The following is a 19,916-nucleotide window of genomic DNA, read 5'->3' as shown; positions in this document are numbered from 1 at the left end:
ATCAGTCATCTGAACCAGACTATATCTTATTTTACTTCTTCCTGTCTTTAATAATATTATCAATGTCTGATTTAGATCTTACTAAATATAGGGCTAAAGGCTGTACAGTAGTCAGTTCCTGTTGGATGAATGCATTTGGAGCAGCTTATTTAGAAGTGTCTATTTCTTTTTCTTTCTTCAGTTATCTTGATTTGTAACAACGTTCTACCAACAGGCCCTGTTCTGTGCACCTGCCAGCCTAGCAATGCTTACAGATGATGTCCCTGTAAAATGTTTTCATTTATCTAGGGGAACAGCGGGTGGGTTTTTCAAAAATGCCCATAGGGGATGAAGCATTGAAAGCCCATGGGAGCTAAGTACAAACCTGACCTTTTGAAAATTCCACCCCTAACAAACTGATCATGTCCAGGGATAAATAAGGTGAGTGATAAACACTGACTTTGCTGAAACTCCCCAGCCCACCTACCTCTTCAAATGGCTGGGAGAAAAGATGGGCCTTTTGCAGCCTGTTGAGCTCCAGCATGGCACTAGAGTAATACCTCTGCTTTATGGTCACCTCCTAGTGGCAGCGTCCCATGGGGTTTCACAGATCTCCCATTTTGAGGGCCTGATCCTGCCTGCCCTTACTCACCTGAGTAGTCCCATAAGCAGCACTGGTGTATTATTCCACCCACTAATGCTGCTGGAAGGGAAGCTGCTGTACCAAACTAGGCTTTGATTAGCTGGCACTATATCATATTGTGGTGAGGGGGGACAAAAGAGGAAGATGCCAAAGAAAAAGTGCTCAGCGGGGGAGGGTGCATGGTACAATGAAAACATTACTACATCATTCACATTATACCATATCCACAGGTGGGATCTGCATAAAAGGAGGCCTGGATCCACAGACCTCTCTGTTTAAGAGCAGGTAAAGCTAGAGAGGCACAGGAAAGTGCACTGAGCAGCAGACTGGCCAGCTAAAACCGCACAGGTATCTGTGCACCTCCTTAGAACATAGAGCTCAGAATGCAGAGATCCATCTACCCTTTTCTGTTCCCCCTTCCCCATGCAGCCTAAAACCAGCCTTCTGCCCCCCCCCCGTGCACACGCACAAACCTGGAACGCCTCGAAGACTGAGTCGTGAACGTGACTCAGAAAGGTGGTTTGGTGAACAGGGGCTTGTGCAGCCGTCTTTTGATGGCCAGGCCAGGTGGAATCCCAATGGCAGCCATTCTTAAGGGGTTTCACTCTACTTCATTTAACTTCCCCCCTGTCCCTGACCAAGGCATTTATCAAATGCCTCAGAGATCTGTGCATCCAAGCAACAGGCCAAAATTAGCTCAGCTGCTTATGTTGCCTGGAAGAAAGGTTATGGGCAAGTTACTTAGGGGCTGGATCTGTTGCCCATTGGGTTGATTGGGGGTTTTCTATTGACTTAATTGGGAAAAAGGAAGAACAATGAACTCCTTTGGGCCTTGGTTTCTTCCCTCTGTAAAATGAGGCTAACAGATTAAAGGTGGGGCCCACCCCATCTGTAAAGTACTTTCAGGCCTCCGGCTGAACAGCATGATCCCATGGGTATGAGCTAAGGTCTACTCTTGCCTCTACCATTGACAGGCCATGAGACCATAGGCAAATCATTTAATCTCTGTCTCCCTCCCCCATTCTGGCAAAAAGGGGATAATTATAGCTGCCCAGCTCTGTGAAATGCTTGGTGCTGAAAAGGGGCATATCAAGGCAGGTCTGTACAATGCTCAGTCCAAAAGGCCCCTGACCCTGCAGGTGCTGCTGCAGTACAAACTGCAATGATTAATTCTATTCCTCTAGTAGTTTCAGTAATGAGAATTAGAGAGAAGAAACACCGAAGCCCAAAGATCTCAAATAGCAATACAAGGAGCAGGCTTCCAATAGGGCCAGAAGGTCAAGCCGGGGCCCTGGAGCAGAGAAGCCCTTTCAAGTAGAATAGGACAGGGTGCATCTTCCTGGGCCAGTGGTTCTCAACCTGTGGGCCACTTGTGGCCCAATCAGCACAGAACTGCAGCCCATGTGACATCTTCAGGGTCAGACAGGTAGTATTGGATGCAGCCCACATAACACATTGTGAGCCAGGTAGGTGACCCATAGTGGTAAATAGGTTGAGAACCGCTGGCTGGACAGACTCAGCCTTGCCCTAGTCCATCACCCCCCTCCGGTTTCCATACAATTTCCTTCCCTTTGTTTGGATGCTGCCTTCAGAAGCCTGTGTTTTGAACTTGACTAAGTAGCAAGCCAGGTTGTCAGCTGGAGACCCCCCACCGTCTCACTTGTTCCCAGGCTGTCTCCCAGCTTTATTACATTTTTGCCTCATTTCTTGGCTGTATTTTTATTATTATTATTGAGCCGAAAGAAATGACGAGCCCAGCTCTCCACTATCTTGCCTATCTTTTTGCACCCCCCCTCCCTTTCCAGAGCTAATGCTGCAACATGCCTGACTCAAAGGCTTGTGTGGCAAATGCGTTGCGCGTGTTTTGATGTGTGTGGAGGCCTCTCTGCGCTAGATACAAGTTCTCCAGCTCATTAATTTCCGGAAATGAAAGGAGTAATGGAGAGGAAAGCTGCTCTTTCGCTCCTAGGCAAGCCACGAGCCCCTTTCCCTGAGGGATGCATTTTCTCTCAGCTAAAGGTGTATCTATTGATTTGGTTCTCGCTACTAGTAAGTCTCAATGCACGTGTCTGATCCGCGGCGGTGGGGTGAATTGTTCTTGGGATCTTGGCTGATCCCGGTTTGATTTCGGCCATTGGCTATGAAAGAGGCGCTTGGGCACTTCACCACACCGAGAAGGGGCCCGCTCGCTTTGCAGCGGAGGGGGGGGGGGACAGAAAGAAGGGCGGGCTGGGAGAGGCCAATAGCTTCATCAGCAGAGATCTGCCCCCAGCCGGAAAAGCTGCTCTCCGCCCCCAATACCTGTTGAAGCGCGTGGGACAGAAGCAGGCAGCATTTCCAGCAGGCAGTGAAGTGGGGGGGAGGGGAGATTCCTCCCAGGGGAGGGAGGGGAGTTGCTCCAGCAGGTGCTGCAGCCAGAGCTGCTGGGGATTTCCCCTCCTGGGGTGAGACGGGCCTGGTGGGACTTTGGGTTTAACAAGAAACTCCCTCCTCACCTGGGGGCGGGGGAATATGTGTTCCCCCCGTCCCACCTCAGGAGTTATTAGAGACACGGGGGCTGGGGATCAATCACCCTGTTACTGCTCCACCTCTTGGCCCGTCCCCGGGCCTCCCAGCTGTTCCCTTTCCCAGGTGGACCATCGCGAGTCCACCCAGCGCGGGGACAAGTCACCCTCCACCCCCGGGCTCGCTGTGGGCTGCGCGGATCCCGCCGGGCTTTGCAGCGGGCTGGGCAACATCCCTGCAGTGTCATTTGCTCCTCCGCGTGCGGCGAAACTTCCGCCCCCGCGCTGGTGACTGGCGACACCCGCCCGCCCGGACTGGATTGTGCAGGCAGCTCGCTTCCCAGGAGAGCTCTGCGGGATGGCGCTGGGGCTCCGGAAAGGGCTGGAGGGGCCGAGACACTACTACAGCCCAAGGCTCTGGCTCTGCGCCCGAAGACTCCCCTAGCCAAGGTTGCCCCTTCCTAACACCCAGCCCACCCTTTGCCGGGCCAGATCCGCCCCCGGCGACTCCCCTGCTGCGTTAGGCTGGTGATCCCTTCCCTCTCGCCCCGGCTAATCCCCTTCTCTCCAGGACAATTAACGAGCAGCTGCTTCAGCTTGGCATCTCTTCCAGACTGCGCCTGCCGGAGGAGTGGGGTGGATCGCTAATTACCCCGGAACCGGCCGGCTCCCGGGTCCCAGCCAGGCTCGGAACGGAAAGGAAACAGCAGCCCGAAAAAGTTACCGTGAAAGTTTGCAGGGAGCCCAGAGCCTGTGCTGCGGCTTGAGCACCGCGTCTGTGCCTCTCCCAAGCCCGGCCCGGCCCCAGGTTAATCTCCCTCCCTCCTAAAGTGGGGTTTTTACTACGGCCAGCTGCAAGGTAAGGCCTCGTAAGGAACCCAAGCCCAGTCTGCGAGCCAGCAGAGGCGGAGAAGTTTGGTGCAGGGGTGGGAGCCTCCGGCTACGGACTGGGGGAGGAGGCTTTCCCCGTGGGGAGCTCTCCCCCCCCCTTCTCATTTACAGACCGCCTCGGCCAAACAATCTGATTAGAAGCTTTGATGCTTCAACTTCACCTAACGCTCCATTGGATCAGCCCGAGCCTTGTGCTGAAGTTACACACCCCCTGCCCCCCCTCCTCCCCCGCCCCGCTCCCAGCCCCTCCCCCCACTCGGACTCCTACATTAAACCTTTGATCACGCTCGGCAAGAATGTGCTACTACCTAAGCGCGGGGCATCGCGGCTGCTGGATGGCCCCTCTCCAGCCCTAGACCGCCTTGGAATAGATTGAAATACCCCCCTCCCCCCATAGCGGAGCCCAGCGCTTTCCACCGAGGCTCGCCTGGCATGAATCCGGTTGCATTTCCTGGATCTTGGAGGTTCCTTGCTTGACGCAGTGAGGAGCTGCAGCCCGCTCTGTTCTCAGGCCGAGTCCAACCCTGGGATTTGTCTGTTTGAAATTTGCCGTCTGGAGGGGGAGCTGAAGGCGCAGGGGGTGTGGATCGGCCGGAGAACGTGTCCCCCGGGGCAGAGATCAAGGACCATCCGGTCCGGCCGAGGGACCCCTCCCCGCATGTCACAAGCAGGTAGGTGAGCCGGGCGGGGTGGGATTGCGAGGGAGAGGAGCACGGCCAGCAGCCGACGCCGAGTCCCTGGCTTCCCTTCCCGTCCCTCCCCTGCCGCAGTACCGGGGCAGCGGGCGCGAGCTCGCTCCCCTTCCCCCGGCGGCTCCGGGGTGGGCTGGCTAAAAGGGCCGCTCCGTACGGTGCGCCGGGACACGCCAGCCCCGGTACCCGCCTACCCAACTCCGCGCTCCCTTTGCAGCTCGACCCCTTCGCCGGCCAGCGCCGCCTCCTTCCCCCTTCCCCGTCCCATCCCGCGGCAGATGTTGCCGGAGATAAGCCCTGTCTCCCAGGGCTCTCCCAGGCGAGCACTACGCCTGCCGAGCCGCCCCTGCGCCCTGGGAGAGGCGCCCAGCCGCCGGACAGGTCCCCTCCCGAGCTCGCCCCCTTTGCCGGCAGGGACGCTGCGAACGCCCGGTGCAGCCCGCGGGTGGGCGCACCGGCCCGCCCAACTTTCCGAAGCCCGGCCCGGCTGGCGGGGCGAGCTGCGCGCTGAACTCGACTCGCCCTCCGCTCGCTCCCCGCCTGGAGCCCCCGGGGCTCTGCGGCGTCCCTGGCGGCTACCTGGGTCCTGGCTCCGGAGCGAGCGGGTAGGTTTCAGCACTGGCGGCCGGCGGACAGCTCCCAGCGCCCCTACCCCCGCGCGTCTCCCCCGCGGAACCCCGGCGCCCTGGCAAAAGCCAGGAGCCCAAGCCGGGGCAGAGGGGATCCCCCCACCCAGCAGCGACAGGGCTCCCCAGTTCCGGAGGCTGTGGAGTATAAAGAACTGGGACGCCGCTGCCTGCAGCCCTCCTCTTCCTCCCCCACCCCTAGCTCAGAGGCTGGCCCCGCTCCGCTTCGCTCCTAGCCGGAGTTAGGTTTCTCCCTAGCCTCAGTGAAGCAAATGGTTCCGCCTGCCTCTCCCTGCACTTTAGTCAGCCTTGAAGTAGCTCCCTGAGGCCTCGCCCCTGGGAAGGTTAATGCAACTGTTGCCTTCAGCGAGGTCTGGTGATCCGGCGCTAAGTGGGATCCGGCGCTAAGTGGGATCCGGCGCCCAGTGCTGGGTGGGGAGGCGGAAGCTCGCAAGGCTTCGCGGGGCTCACTGTCCGCCGGCAGAGGAGGGAAGAGTTTTGCAACCCCCACTAAAGTGTGCATGTGTGTGTACGCGCGTGAGTGTGTGCGCCTGTGTGGGGTGGGTGGATAATAGCGATATGCCCAAATGTTTCTTAACAGCCGATTGAAATCTTCCTGACAGGTTAACTTGTGCTCAGAGAAAGCTGTATACTGATCGCTTTGGAACTTGTCGAAAATGACTAATGGCCTGACGGTTACTATTCCTGAGAGACTGCAACTCAGCGATTGTTAGTCCTGCAAATCAGGGGGGGCTTTGCTTGGGTTTTAAAATTCGGCTTTCTCGGCGTGTGTGTGTGTGTATCAATAGATTTCTTGAAATCACACGTTGCTAATTTGCTTCTGAGTTGGCGGCTCTCCGCTCCAACTCCCCACGTCCTCTTTAACATGAATTCTATTTTTGCAGCCAAAAACGTGCCACACATATAGTTTTAATTAAATGAACAAGCAGGAGGTGGGGGGGAACCTCTCTCGCAAATGTGGGCTTGGATTTTAATCTCCTCTTATCCCCGGTCCAACAATATGTGACTCTAATTGAAATGAGGACTGCAGAGAGTTAGAACCTTGTTAAATGAAAAACGGTACTATTGAACCTAAATCCTCCTCTCTCCTTGGCATCTCGTCCTCTCCCCCCGAAGAGTCCCCTGGAATGGCTAAGTTTTAAAATAATAATAAAAGCCAGGCTGGACAGATGGACAGTCAATCTCTTTGATTGGTCTCCAGTGGGGTTTTCTCCTCTATTAGACTTTTCAGGTTGTACAGGAGATTTCGTTGCTATCCGATGAATGCATTGCAGTTTTAATTATAATGACAGATGTTGCTGCAAAGTCCCATCTCCGTAACAGAATTAATGATAAACACAGAGGGCCGAGTAGCTTGCCAATCAGAGAGCCCATTGTTAAGCCGCAACCAGAGTTGCCAAGTAATGTTCATGATGCATTTTAACGAAGCCAGGCCAGTCCCCCCTTAGCCCAGTGCCCAGAACCCACCTCAGCTTGAACCGGATCTTTAAACCAGGCCTGGACACACACACAAACACCCCGCTTAGGCTGGGCTCGGGGAAACTATTGGCCAGGCGCTGCACACGGATGGACCCTTGAAATCTCTTCCAGTCCATTTAAAATCTCTGTCGCTGTACAGCTCGATAGCCCCAGAGTTGCTGTACTTGATGCACTAAACGAGTCATGCCGGTCCTGCTCTTTATTTATTATTTAAAGCTTGGGTTTCCCTGGTGTGCGGCGAAGGCCGCTTGTCCCTGGTCGGCCTGGCTGTGCTTGGGGGGGAGGAAGAGAGCGCTGTGCTGTTACTGTTACTCTCCTTCACACTCCGTTTCATTGGAATAACAAACCCCCCATGAGTCCTCACTTCGGAGCTGCCTTCGATTGAATAACGCCCTCCATCCTCGGCAAAAACAGACCCGCTCGGCTCGCGGGTTGCTGTTTTCCTCTCCCCGGAAATGTCAGCTTCCCCGCGAGGAGCAGGGAAGCGACTTCTGTGCAGGGATGCAAACCCAGCCCTTTCACGTAGTAATGCTCTTCCCAGCCCGCATCCAATTCCTTCCAGCCCTGGACGGGCCTGCATCCCCCCGCTGCTCCAGCTCCGGGGGCTGAGCCATTTCGCAGCGGGTGGTGCAGATAACGTTCTGTCTGGCCGCTCCGTGCCCCCCTTCCCCGGAAGGAATCGCTGGGAGAGCAGCATTTGCTGCTGTCCAACGTCCTTGGCTGGCTGCGCGCGTGGCTTACCCCTTCCCTGGCTTCTCAGGGCCTCCCTCGCCTTCTCCTTCCAGCCGGATCATCAGCCGGCCTCGCATTCGCCAAACTTTGCATTGCTCCATTTGCAGGGGCAGCGCTCCGGACGCGTAACTTGCCCGGTTTGACTAAATAACCGGACTGCTCCTGTCTGCAGCGCTCACAGCTGCCCTGGGTCCGGCCAGGGGGTTCATTTGGGCCGAAGGGTTTGTTATGTGCGCCCTGTTGAACTGCTGGGGACAAGTGCCAGGGACTCGGGAGTAGGAATCTTGGGGACTCGGGGTTAATGACAAAGAACGATGAACTTCTCCCGTTCCGAAACGCAGCGCGCTGCGCGCTGAGCCTCTCCGGCTCTGCTCAGTCTCCGAGCTGTCCGGGAAGCTGCTACCACTGACCTTCCAAACTACACCACTGCTCCTTATCGCCTACGGTTAGCCCGGGCTTTCTCCCTCGGCCTACAACACCCCCAAATCCACCCGCGAGAGACTCTTTCTCTTCCTAAATCATTGCTCCGTGGCAGGGCGCTTTGGATTTGTCTTGTCAAAGATGATCCAGTCTGTTCTTTCTCTTGTAATGTGGGGACTTTCAAATTGCCAGAGGTTTCCCTCTATTTCTCAGCGCCTTGGGCCCCCTCTCACAAATCAGCCTGACCCAAAGTTTTTAGCCTGTCAGTCGCCCAGCTTCCTAAAGACCTGAGCCCAAGGTCTGGCACCTGGTGATGTCACAGACCACACAGGCTTTTCTGTTGTGGTGATGTCACTCTGCTCTTGTAGACACTTTCCTAGGAGAGCCAGACAGCATCCAGAGTTGGATCCCCATCTCCTCCCATCGTCCATCTCTCTCCAGCTCAGCTTGGTATTTTGCTCCTGATTAAACTCTGTATCAATTACTCGCCCTCATTCGAGCTCTGAGCTGATCATTGCTGCATTAGCCACGCCGGCTCAATCTAGCTAGCTATCGCTTTTCCTAATGCATAGTTTGGAGTAGGCTGAGAACACCCGGCCCAGCGGTTCAGCCCTGTTACTCTCAGCTGGAGGGCTTTCCGTCTCTTGATTTCCGCTCGTAAAAAGGTGCTTTTTGTCAGGTTTTCAATTTCTGCTAGCAACAGGCTTGCCCAGTGGGGGGACGGTACAAACAGCAACTCAGAGGACAGTGACCTTTCAGCTCACTCTTCATTAGAGTACACTTTACTTGCCCTTTCTGTAATTACGGTCCTCAAGATTGAGCAGCAGACACCTTCCCTCTCTGCACCGGGACCAACCTCCTTCCCTTAGTTTGATGCGTGTCGTCGCCAGTTTGCACCGTATTAAACATTCACAGGTTTGCCGTGGTGAATAAAGAGATCATTAATATAAATTGATTCCGGGGTTGCAAAGGGGGTGCCGCCGTATGTATAAATGACAGCTATTGAGGGAGAGTAGAGTGAGCAGGCGGTGCCTGGCGAGGTGCGTTTCGAATGATTTCAGAATGTTCCCAGATTAATGGGTTGTCGCTCTGAAGTCTCCGCCAGCGCCAAAACACAGACGCTGTGAAGGGGGTGAGGGGGAGGGGGGTAATCAAGACGCCTTGAAGGGATTGCAGGCGGCAGGCTTGTTTTAGAGGTTCCGCAGCTCACCTTACATTTACTGTATAAATAATTAGGCAGCATTTTTCTCTCGCTCCCCCAATCTTAGGAGGAAGCTGCATGGCCAGGACCGAACCGGGGTGGGTAGCGGATGCTGCTGTGCGTGCTGATCCGGGCCTGGCTGGGTCTGCGGGGAAAGCGGAGTTCATCTGCACCCCTCTGCCCTCAGCCACACCCAGAGGCTTTCAGTCCAATGCTCGGGGCGCGGCGCTGGGAGAAAGGCCTGTCTCAGGAAGCGAGGGGAACGAAAATTAGGCGAAGGGGCCTGCCGCGTTGGCTTGTCTTGACATCTTTATAGCCACATCTAGTGGATTTCCAAAGGCAGGGACTGCAGCCAAGCAACGTCTCATAAAGCAGGTGACAAGGCACGGGCCACAAATCCCTGCGTTTCTTGAGCATCCGACAGCACACAAGGCTGTCCAGACTCCGCAGGGAAAGGTCAAAGGCCGGGAATCAGGGAGCCACGTGGAAACGGACAGGGGTACCCGCCAGACAGACACTTCCCAGCTTTGTACTGGCTGCATATCCCTGTCCCCCCCTCCCCCTCCCCCTCCCCCAGCTCTGTTGAACCTGGAAATGATCTTACTTGGACCCTTTACGCTCTGACCGGCCGCTCAAAGCTCTGCACGAAACTCTGGTGGCGGTCACTGAGCGCTGTGTAAGGAGGGGACCAGGGTAAGAGCTGCTCTGCCTTTGCGCCCGGCACCGCTGTGCCTGTGCAGATCTGGGGTAGGATGCCTAGTGATTGTTGCACACACACACACACACCGGTTTCAGTGCATTTCTTCTGGGGGCTCTTCTTCCTCCGGCTCGCCCTCTCTCCCCCATGCATAAGGCTTTATCTCCATTCGCGGTCTCTGGGATTGAGTCAGCTCCTTTGTATGCCGCTTGAATTGGCCAGCTGCTTTGCGGAGAGAGGCTGAGATCGTGCTGGGAGTACAGAGAAAGAGGAAAAAATCAAAGCCTGGGCTGAAAACGGGACAGGAAGCATGAGCTCGGGGAGGAAAACAAAGAGTAAAGAGCGAGGGAAGGGGAGCTCTCTGGGGAGCTGGCTGGCGAGCCCAGATGGCTCCCGGCGCAGGGAGAGGGGCTGCAAAGGAGGGTCTCCCTCCCTAGCCCAGGGGCAGACGGACAGACCCACTGGCCCTGGAAAGGCGAGTGCCGGTGACCCACAGGAGCAGGCCCCTCTCCCTGGCCAGCGCTAGGGGCTCCCGGGGGTGGGGGTCGGGACCAGCTGTATTTACAGCCCCCGAGGTGTGCTCATCAGGCGGGTGGTTGGGAACCGCTGGGGGAAGGCAGAGGCAAGTCCGGGTTAGGGCGACCACGCTGATGGGCGCGGTATGAAGAAAGGAGAGAGATGGACAGTGAAGGATGAGACCAGGACAGGGGCTGATCAGCTGGGGAGAGAATCTGCCCCAGATCTGGTCCTTGTGCTGCAGAGACACCCCCCACCCTTCTCAGGTCTAGCGGGACAGGTCACCGCCAACTAATACCCCCCGCAGGGTAACCTCCATACCCAGCATCCCGGTCTGTGCTTCCCTCCCCTCCCCCATTTCCTCTCTGAGGGGATCGGAGGGGGCCTTGCTCCCTGGCCGGCGTGTCCCCCCCTCTCCGGCGCGGGGCTGTGAGCGCACTCTTCATTCTAATGAGAAAGTCGCTCCGAATGGGCGAGGCCTCATTCGCTCTGCCTCCGGGAGGCAGGGACCGGCGGAGGGCCCGATGGGAACGCGATGAATGAACGAATCTCCATAAAGAGCCCTGAGCGGGAGTTAGAGAGCGGAGGAGGCAGAGCTGGCAGCAAACCTGGGCTGGCGGGGAGCGCAGGTAAGGAGACGGCTCCAGGGCGGGTAACTCCTGCTGCCAGCGCAGGTCCGCTCCGGTTCCACCCCGGGGCAGCTCCTCGCACACACCCAGGGGAAGGGAGGCGAAAGCGCCAGGTGCGCGGGTGTCCCCAGGGCTGGGTGTGGCTTGACAGCTGTTGGTGGATATTGGCCAGACCTTCTAAAGCCCCGAGCTCGCCGCAGGTTTGCATTGCTCCCAACAGGGGCTGCTGGGCTCTGTGCAAAGCCAGGCCCCATAGACGCTTGTGGGGGAGAGGGGTTCCCCCTTCAAAATGTGGAATTGCAAAAACTTTCCAGGAAGTTTCTCCACTGGCTCGCTCCCTTCTCCCTGCCGCCTTCCGTCCCCTCGTGGCCTTTCCGGGGGGCTATGTTTAAGCTAGAAAGACAAAGCCGGAGGGGAGGCGAAGTGGACTAGCAGGGAGGCTCGTGGCTTTAACTCTCCAAGGGCGGAACAATCTCTTTCTACCCGTCCGGCATGGAAGTGGCTTTGCAGGGGGTGAGCTCCAGGGTGCACGGGGTGCGTGTGTGTCTAGAGCCACAGTTATTTGAGTGCTGTGTGCCGGGCACGGACGGAGCCTGTCTCAGCGGCACTCGGGCACTGCCGGCAGGGCAGGAATTCTCCCCTTGCCTGGCAGGGCAAAGCACCGGGGGAGGGAGAGACACCCAGCCAGGGAGCAGGGCTCCCTGTGGGGAAGGAAGCGCAGGGCTGTCCTCACTCACACAGGTAGTTCCCACAGGGGTGCAAGTCCCCGGACATGCTTGGGAGCGGGTGCTGCTTTCGCCAGAGGCGGTCAGATCTGGGGGCTCTCTTCCTTTCTTCCGACACGTGAGCGGGGCCCCACGGTGGATTCTCAGTAACAATCCGGGTGGGGGCTTACGGGGGCCAGGCTTCCCAGCGCTGTATTCGCGCGTTTGCTGATATTTGCACCCTTGGCGACACAAAGCCGAAGGGACAAGTCGCTGGAGCTTTCACACGAAGCCATAAACAGGCAGCTCCTTCCCTTCTGAAGGGGAAACCACTTGTACTGATCTTAAAGGCGAAATCTCATTACCATGCGAGATCGAAGAAAACGGCCCCGAAGGCTCCCCAAAGGCATTGATCTGCGCATGTAACTCGCTGCATCTTCATTACACTCCAGGGCGCAGATTTGTGGGTCCCTGGGCTCGCAGCGCAAAGGCTGGGAGAGCTGGAGGAAAGGCGCTTCTTCCTCGCCTGGCTGCAGGCCGGCGTTTGGGAGCAGGGCCCCGGGCTGTCTCCTCTCCGACGTCGCCAGGGCGCTAATCTGTAGGGCTAGGGGCCTGGGGTCGCTGGGCGGCCCGGAAGCTGTTCGGCCAGACACCTGCTGGGTTCCGGACCCTGCAGGGATTTACCGAGCCGGCCGCTTCCTGCACAGCGCAGATTGGTGGCGTAGGGGAAGGGGGGGGGGCGGGAATCCCACGGCCAGGCCCCAGATGCCAGGCGGAGCTGGCTAGCGGGATGGAAATGGCAGCTCTCCCTAACCCCCGGCGGATGATACCTTCTTGGGGAGGCCTGTGCTCGGCCTTGGGGAGACAGCAGTGCCCCCCTGGCCCGCAGCTCCGGGCCCCGGCTTTGCAAGTTCTCCCCGACGGCTCCTTCCAGCTCGCCCCTGCCACCTGCAGAGTGGGGACGCGGCCCTGTGCAGCCGCGTCCCCCCAAGGTTACGGCAGGACAAGGCGCGTGTAGGGGGACAGCTACGGAGCAGTGTGGTTTTGCCTAGTCTATAGCACCGCGCAGGGACTGGGCAGAGCTGGCCCGGGGCCGGCGTCTGGGGAGCCCCTTGTTGTACCTGGGGAGAAGACATGGAGCCGGGGAAGGTTGTAACACTGCCCGGCCCCGAGAGGCAAACGCGCTGTCTGCAGCCAGTGCAGGACCCGACACTTGCTCCACACGCTGGCCGGCAGCGCTTCCTCAGGGGCCGGCTTTCCCCGCCTCCCCCGGGCCTCTCTGTTTCTCTCTCCTCTGCAGCCAGTGGTGCTCACAGCAGTGTTTGGTTTGCACTTCCTGGCTTCTGTAGCCACAGACACTCTCTGTGCCTCAGACACACAGTACTCACCGACTGTCTCACGCTCAGACACACGGTGACCTGACACACACACACCTGGACTCTTTCTCACACCATGACACTGACACACACACCGTGACACTGACACACACACCTGGACTCTCATACACACACCGTGACACTGAGATGCATACCTGGACTCTCTCTCTCACACACACACTGTGACACTGACATGCACACCTGGACACTCTCACTCACTAACACACACACACACACACAGACTGTGACACGGACACGCACACCTGAACTCTCTCTCTCTCACACACACACACACACACACTGTGACACGGGGACACACACCTGGACACTCTCTCTCTCTCTCACACACACACACACACTGTGACACTGATACACACACCTGGACTCTCTCTCACACATACACCTGGACTCTCTCACACCCACCCACTGTGACACTGATACGCACACCTGGATTCTCTCTCTCTCTCTCACACACACACATTGTGACACTGACACACACACCTGGACTCTCTTTCTCACACCCACCATGACATTGACACACACACCTGGACTCTTTCTCACCCACACACTGTGCCACTGACACAAACTGATTCTCTCACAATCCAACACAATGTGACATTGGTATACACACCCAGACTCTCAAACTCCAGCACACCTTGACACTGACACACCCATACTGTGACACTAACCCCCCCCACTCTCTCACACTCCAAAACAACATGACACTGGCACACACAACCCGACTGTCTCACACTCAAACACCCTGTGACACTGAAATACACACTCCTTCCCCTTTGTGCAACATGGAACCTTTTAAAGTAACATGAACACACACTAAGGGGATATGCGTGAGAAGGGGTCACCTTCCCAATCCCTCCGAGGCCCTGGGGTGAACTCAGTCCTGGGCACTCTGGCTGCTATTTCTCCAGCCAAAGCCCTAGGCTGAGGCTGTGGCAATCAACCTGCACCAGCTCAGTGAGCACAACTGCTTGCTGATGAGAAGCTTCCTGCCCTTCCCTCAATGAGGTGCCCTGAGAAGGGATTGCTAGTGCTCTTCTGATTGGCTTCATTCTCCACTGGAGCAGTCACTGAATTAGGACTTGATTTTTTTCCACCTTCGAGTCCCAGCCAGATTAGATTATGGATTTGGCCGATTTCATGCAACTGTGGGAGGGAGGAGTCCGAGAAAGAGAGAACAGTATCCCCTGGAGAGGAGAGAAATCATATCTAGATAAGAGCTTGTTCTCCATGTCTGCTTAACGCAATCCTGTTTGATCATCAGGCAGCACAAGATCTAAGGCCTCACCAGGAAGGATAAACTAGGAAAGGTCAGATTTCGCGCTCATCTGATGTGTGAGGAGTATTATTCTGAATGTTGGGGATTATTTATTTGTTCCCTAGTCCAAGCAGAAACAAGCAAACAAACAAAAGCCTTTTGGTCACAGCTCCAAAGATTTGTATAATCTAAATCTGGATGTGATGCTGCAGTGTGGGGCGGCTAACAAAGCAGCATCAATAAAGTCTTGTCTGTCCCTGGGCTGCAGGGTTCGGTGGCCAGCAATCCGTGCAGCTGCATCAGTGCAAACTCCTGGGGGGGGGTCTCTTTTAAAAGTCTCTTTTAAAATCTCTCTGTTCCACCAGCACTAGCCTTTGCTGGCCACCTGCTACTGAACTGAGGCTAATCCCAAGGACGGACAAGGCCTGGGATTTTGTGGTTACCTAGCAAAGGCTAGTCAGTGCACAACAGGCTGGAACAAAGAGACTTAAAATATTAAATATAATAGAAATGTCTTAGCAGAGCCTTTTTTGGTAGGTATCCTGGCACTGAAATGAGAGGATAATGGTCTGATGTGTCGGCTCAGGAAAGCTGCTCCATGTGGAGTGAAGGGAAGGAAATCCCATTGATTGGGCCTGTGTGAAAAGCAGACAAATAGGATGACCTGAGTAGCATCCTTGATGGAATATAGGGAATGACTGGACTATGCAGTCAGAGAGAAACTCAGAGAAGTGGGGAGAGACAGGGGTAGGTAGGGCTTTGAGGTCAAGGACAAGGAGGTTGAATTTTCAATGGAGAAGGAGAAGCCAGTGTAGGGATTCAAAGGTGTGTGTATGTCACATGGACTGAGGGGCCAGGTACATCATCCTGGTGACTGCATATTGTATAGACTGGAAAGGGGAAGGAGAGGAAATTCCTGTGATCAAGGCAGGAAATGAGAGTTTTAGCTATCTGAATAGAAAGAAGAGGTTTTGATGGCAGAAGCGGCAGGACTTGGGCACCACGCCATGGGAGGAGTGAACTAGAGTGAGGCATCTGAGCTGGCCTCAGGGTTAAGAACCTGAGTGACAGGGATAGCAGAGGTGTGATCAACAATGACAGAGCACGAAGTGGGGGGTCGGAAGGGGAAAAACTGGGAGTTCAGGGTTTGTCTACATCAAATATGAGCTGATGGTGAAACTCCCAGAAGGAGATGTAAATGGCAGAATGAAAGAGAGAGGTAGGCCTGGGAGTCATCCACTTTGGGATGGTCAATAGATATGTGGGTGAACAGAGAGCTCACCCAGGGAAAGGGTAGTGAAGGGGAAGAGAAACCTAAGAGCGGAGTTTGGCAGGATTGCCACTGAAAGCAGCAGCAGGAGAAGGAGGATGACCCACCAAAAAGACAGTGAAGGGGGATGGAGGAAAGGTAGGAGAGAGACAGAGGAGCAGAGCTATGGGAAACTAAGGCAGGGCAAGAGGTCGAGCATGACCAACAGTGTTAACAACAGCTAGGAATCAAGGAGAATGATGGTGCACTGACCCTGAGACTTAGCCAGGAAGAGAGCATTACACATCTTGGTGGGAGCAATTTCAGAGGAATGGAGGGGGTGGAGTAGAGGGGAAAGATGGGCGCTCATTTGGTGAGTGTGGAAGTGAATGTGTGTACAGCACCTAGCACAATGGGGTCCCGCTCCATGACTGGGGCTCCATGCTACTGTAACACAAATAAATGGGAAGAAAGGAAGTGAATGATAGCTGGAGAGGTAGGTGAGGGACCAAGGGTTGGCTTTTTGAGGTTGGAGAAGCTGGAATACGCATGGTATGGGGTGGGGAAGAAGCCGGAAGGGGGAGGTTAAATGGGGCAAGAAGGTCAGGAGAAAACAGGGGCAGGTGAAGGAGCTGGAGGTAGAGTATCCATGTCAATCTGCATATAAAAAAATCTACCAAATCAGCTGGAGGTTCTCAATCTGCCATTTCAGTGTAGCCTGGCTAAGACAGAACCTTCTGTAATACCCTTCTGGCATGATCCCCACCATGGGAGTTAAATGTAAACATTCTACAGCAGCCTGAAAAAATATTCTGAAACCCGTTTGTGGAAATAAAATCATGGCGAGCTGCATTTGTCAGAATAGCTCCTCGCTTCGACAAGGCTGAATGGTATCTCTAGCTTTGGATAGCCTCAGGGAAGAACTGAAGACAGAGGTGTAAAAGAGATGGACAATCTGCAATACTGGTGACCAAGGGAGGAGAAGTCACCTTGGCACAGACCAGAATGACTCTCTGAAGAATATGTATTTGATAGGCCCAGATCTTGCAGCCTTTACACATGTGAATAGTCCCTGGTGCACATCATGAATAGTTTTACTGAAGGCAATCGGACTAACATCGTGATGAGGGCTGTAGGACTTATAACTAATGCTTCAGAGAACACAATACACACACGTAACATTTTAAATACACTATAGATTTGTCCAGTGTTCATACTAACACTTAATGAGCAAAGCCTCAGCAAGTATAAATCAACGTAGCTCTATTGAATTCAATGCAATTATGCCAATTTACAAATGCTGAGGATCAGGTACTACGACCCAATACATTTGAAAAATAGTTACATAGTTTGCATTAAAATGTAGGAGTTGGACAAGTGTAATCTTTTGTAGCTACGTCATTTTAAAAATCAATGGTAATAAGTATATGGAAACGTATGTGATGTACTGTTTCGGCTTCTATCCGCTTTTAGGTTTATTAGAGTAAATGCATAGATTTCTTGTGCCAGACTCATCCTTCATCCAATTAAATTGAGTTAAACCTCAGGCATATTTGGCACCTTGTTTCTCTCTATACCTTTGAAAATGGGCAGGTGGATATAATAACATTTTACACTTGGTGGCATCGTTCATGGCAAAGGTTCCCAATATCCTTTTACAAACTATGTTCATAAATTGGTATAGTATATGTGTGTACTCGTGTACATTGGATGCATTGGCATTGTCTATGTATTTTGTCATACACTTTGCGTGTGTGTGTGCATATATAAATAATACATTTTGCTTCTGCCACATTACTTTGTAAGTGGAAGAAGTTTTAAACAATTTTAATTGGGACTCTCTTCCTCCAGAGCATGGTGTATTTTAGTTGCCATGAGCCCAACTCCGAAGTACTCGGAGACAGGTGATACGGGTGAAGCCCCTCCTTAAATAGCTTGAAGTAGTTTTTATAGGCCTAAAAATGTCACAGATGCAAAGACTGCTATCTCTGGACCTTCCAAGGGTAGAAGAAACTGTTGTGAGGACCATTGGGTACCTAGGAATCACCCATTACTGTCCTAGAAATAAGAACCTTAAGCCACTGGTGAGTCCCAAGACACTGGTCCTTGAACTGCTCTGTTTCAGACTTGGATATTATCTGTTCCGGGCCCAGCGCCAGAGTTCTGGGGAGTGATTCACATTTTTTGCAGGCAGGGGGTGGAGAATGGAAATACATTCGTGGTAGCATGATTTAATATTTTAAAAATGAAGCATCTGAAGCTGTTCAGACGTCTGGATTCTTAGAATAAGTCTCGTGGAGCTGGGTTCGTTGGCCTAGTGTTGCAAGGCAGTCAAAGGCGCATACTAAATTAATTTATTACACAGCTCGGTAATGTATCACATGGAAGTGATGTCTACATATGGGGCGTGTGTAATTGTGGAGAGAGGATATAGATATAGAGGATAAATAAAAAAAACAGTGGTGAGTGACAAGGACATAAATAATTCCTTGGGATTCTGGTGACTTTAAAATAAATTGTGAGTCATAAACTGTGAAAGAGATGTGATGTCAAAGGAAAACCCTATAATGTATTTATATCCATGGTCAGGATTTGCTGGTTTTTTTTAAAAAATGCATTAATTTAATTACACATTTTAAATTAATGTTTGCTCAAATTAGAGCAACACCATCATCTTACTTTTACTGCCTTTTTATATTTATTTTGCTTGGTTTGTGGATTTTGTTTCCAGTTTTTCTCCTTGCTTAGTGAGACTCGTAATATACAGCTGTGATGTGCAAAACATGAACTGCCATTTCTTTGATAATATCTGAATGATGTGCTGTGAATATTTCTATGCTAGCAGGCTATACAGCATGAAGCAAAGCCCATCATTAGAGAGACAGCCCAGTCTTCCAAGATTCTGAATGTCTCCTGCTTAGTGGCCTTAACTCCTACAGAGCTCAATGAGAGACGAGGGTGCTCTGCAGCTCCCAGGAGCCACTCAGCACCTTGCAGGATTGGGCTCTGAGAGCATGAGGCACAGAGAGATGAACCCCTGTGGGCCAGATTCTCAGCTAGAGGGAGTTTCACGTTCTATTTTTTTCTCTAGTATACCATACCCCTTTGTTATTGATGAAGACTGCTTAAAAGTTATAAGCTTGGGCCAAATTTTTGGCTGCAGCCGCCAGTTCTGTGCTTGCAACAATGCACACTTTACATGTGCAAGACAAGAGGGATATTTGTGACTTACAGGTGCAGATTTGGAGACCAATTGAAAATCAGCCTAGTCGTAGCTCCACTAAAAAGCAAAGCCCTGTGCAACGTCATTAACTCTGGCTCTTCTGACATCGACGTTCACCTACCCGCAAAGGTCTCTCAAAGCAGTTTGCTTCGCTTTCAGTTTATCAAACCCTTTCATTCCTACTTCATCCAGAAATATCTCGCTCACTTGCTCACTCTTTCTCTCCATAACTGTCACCTGAAGCTTTTTGAGTCCTGAAAAAAGAGTGGGAGAAAAGAACAGTGCATTGTGCATGCATAATACACTGTATCTCATTTCTGTTGTGAGTTATCCCTCCTCTCCTCCCAAGTGGAGATAAATATCACAAGTATCTACATCACTCAGGAATTATCCCTTACCCACTTGTTCCTGAAGAAAAAATGTCCTCCAGAGACATGCTATTATATTTTTGCTCTATATAAGCCTCCTCTGAGGAAAAATAGCTTGAGATAGCTATATATCTGGCATACATGCAACGTAGCCATATAAATGTTCACTCTGCACGTACATAATTCAGTTGTAAGAAGATTGCGCCTCTCTTCCTGATCATCTTTTGTATTATCCCCCATCTTCTCCCTTTCACATCCTTCCTCTGGTTTTCTTCCCCTATTATCTTCCTCCAGTTGGGTGTCAGGAAAGAAAAGCCCATCTCTAAAGAACATCACAGCCTGCTGCTGGTAGAAACGAGCAGCAGCAGTGACTCAGTTGACTTTAGTGGTGAGTGAATTTCAAATCATTAAACTCCAGAGACAGTTTTCAAATATGGCAAGATGAAATTCAAATCTATAATAAGTATAGTGAAGAGCAGGAACTGACCAGCACTGAGCTGAGGATCCCTCTTGGGGCCCACACTAGACACAAATGTTGTGGTGACCGTCTCTCGTGAAGATACGTGTCTCTATGTGATGTAGTTCTGGCAACTTTTCTGTATGTGTGAGGAAACAGAGAGGCCTCCAGTGAAGTTAGAAGCCAGGTGTGATTTACCGAGCCCTTGACTAGAATAATGACTTCCAAATTTA

General features: G+C 53.1%; 1 protein-coding gene across 3 annotated transcripts in view; it reads left to right on the top strand.

The window, feature by feature from the left end:
- Positions 1-4,371: 4,371 nt before the first annotated feature.
- Positions 4,372-19,916, top strand: part of ELFN1 (extracellular leucine rich repeat and fibronectin type III domain containing 1) — a 185,152-nt gene continuing 169,607 nt past the window's right edge. For 2 of the 3 annotated variants that reach the window (XM_050966309.1, XM_050966312.1), the window contains exon 1: positions 4,372-4,688. The gene's annotated coding sequence lies outside the window, so the exon portion shown is untranslated. Of the gene's footprint in view, positions 4,689-10,948; positions 11,031-19,916 lie in introns of those variants that run through there. The other variant, XM_050966310.1, reaches the window with a different exon arrangement.

The sequence above is a fragment of the Gopherus flavomarginatus genome, chromosome 9 (genome assembly GCF_025201925.1).
Source record: "Gopherus flavomarginatus isolate rGopFla2 chromosome 9, rGopFla2.mat.asm, whole genome shotgun sequence".
NCBI classification, from domain to species: Eukaryota; Metazoa; Chordata; order Testudines; family Testudinidae; genus Gopherus; species Gopherus flavomarginatus.
The sequence above is the reverse complement of the archived record's forward strand: the minus strand, read 5'-3'. Positions and strand labels throughout refer to the sequence as shown.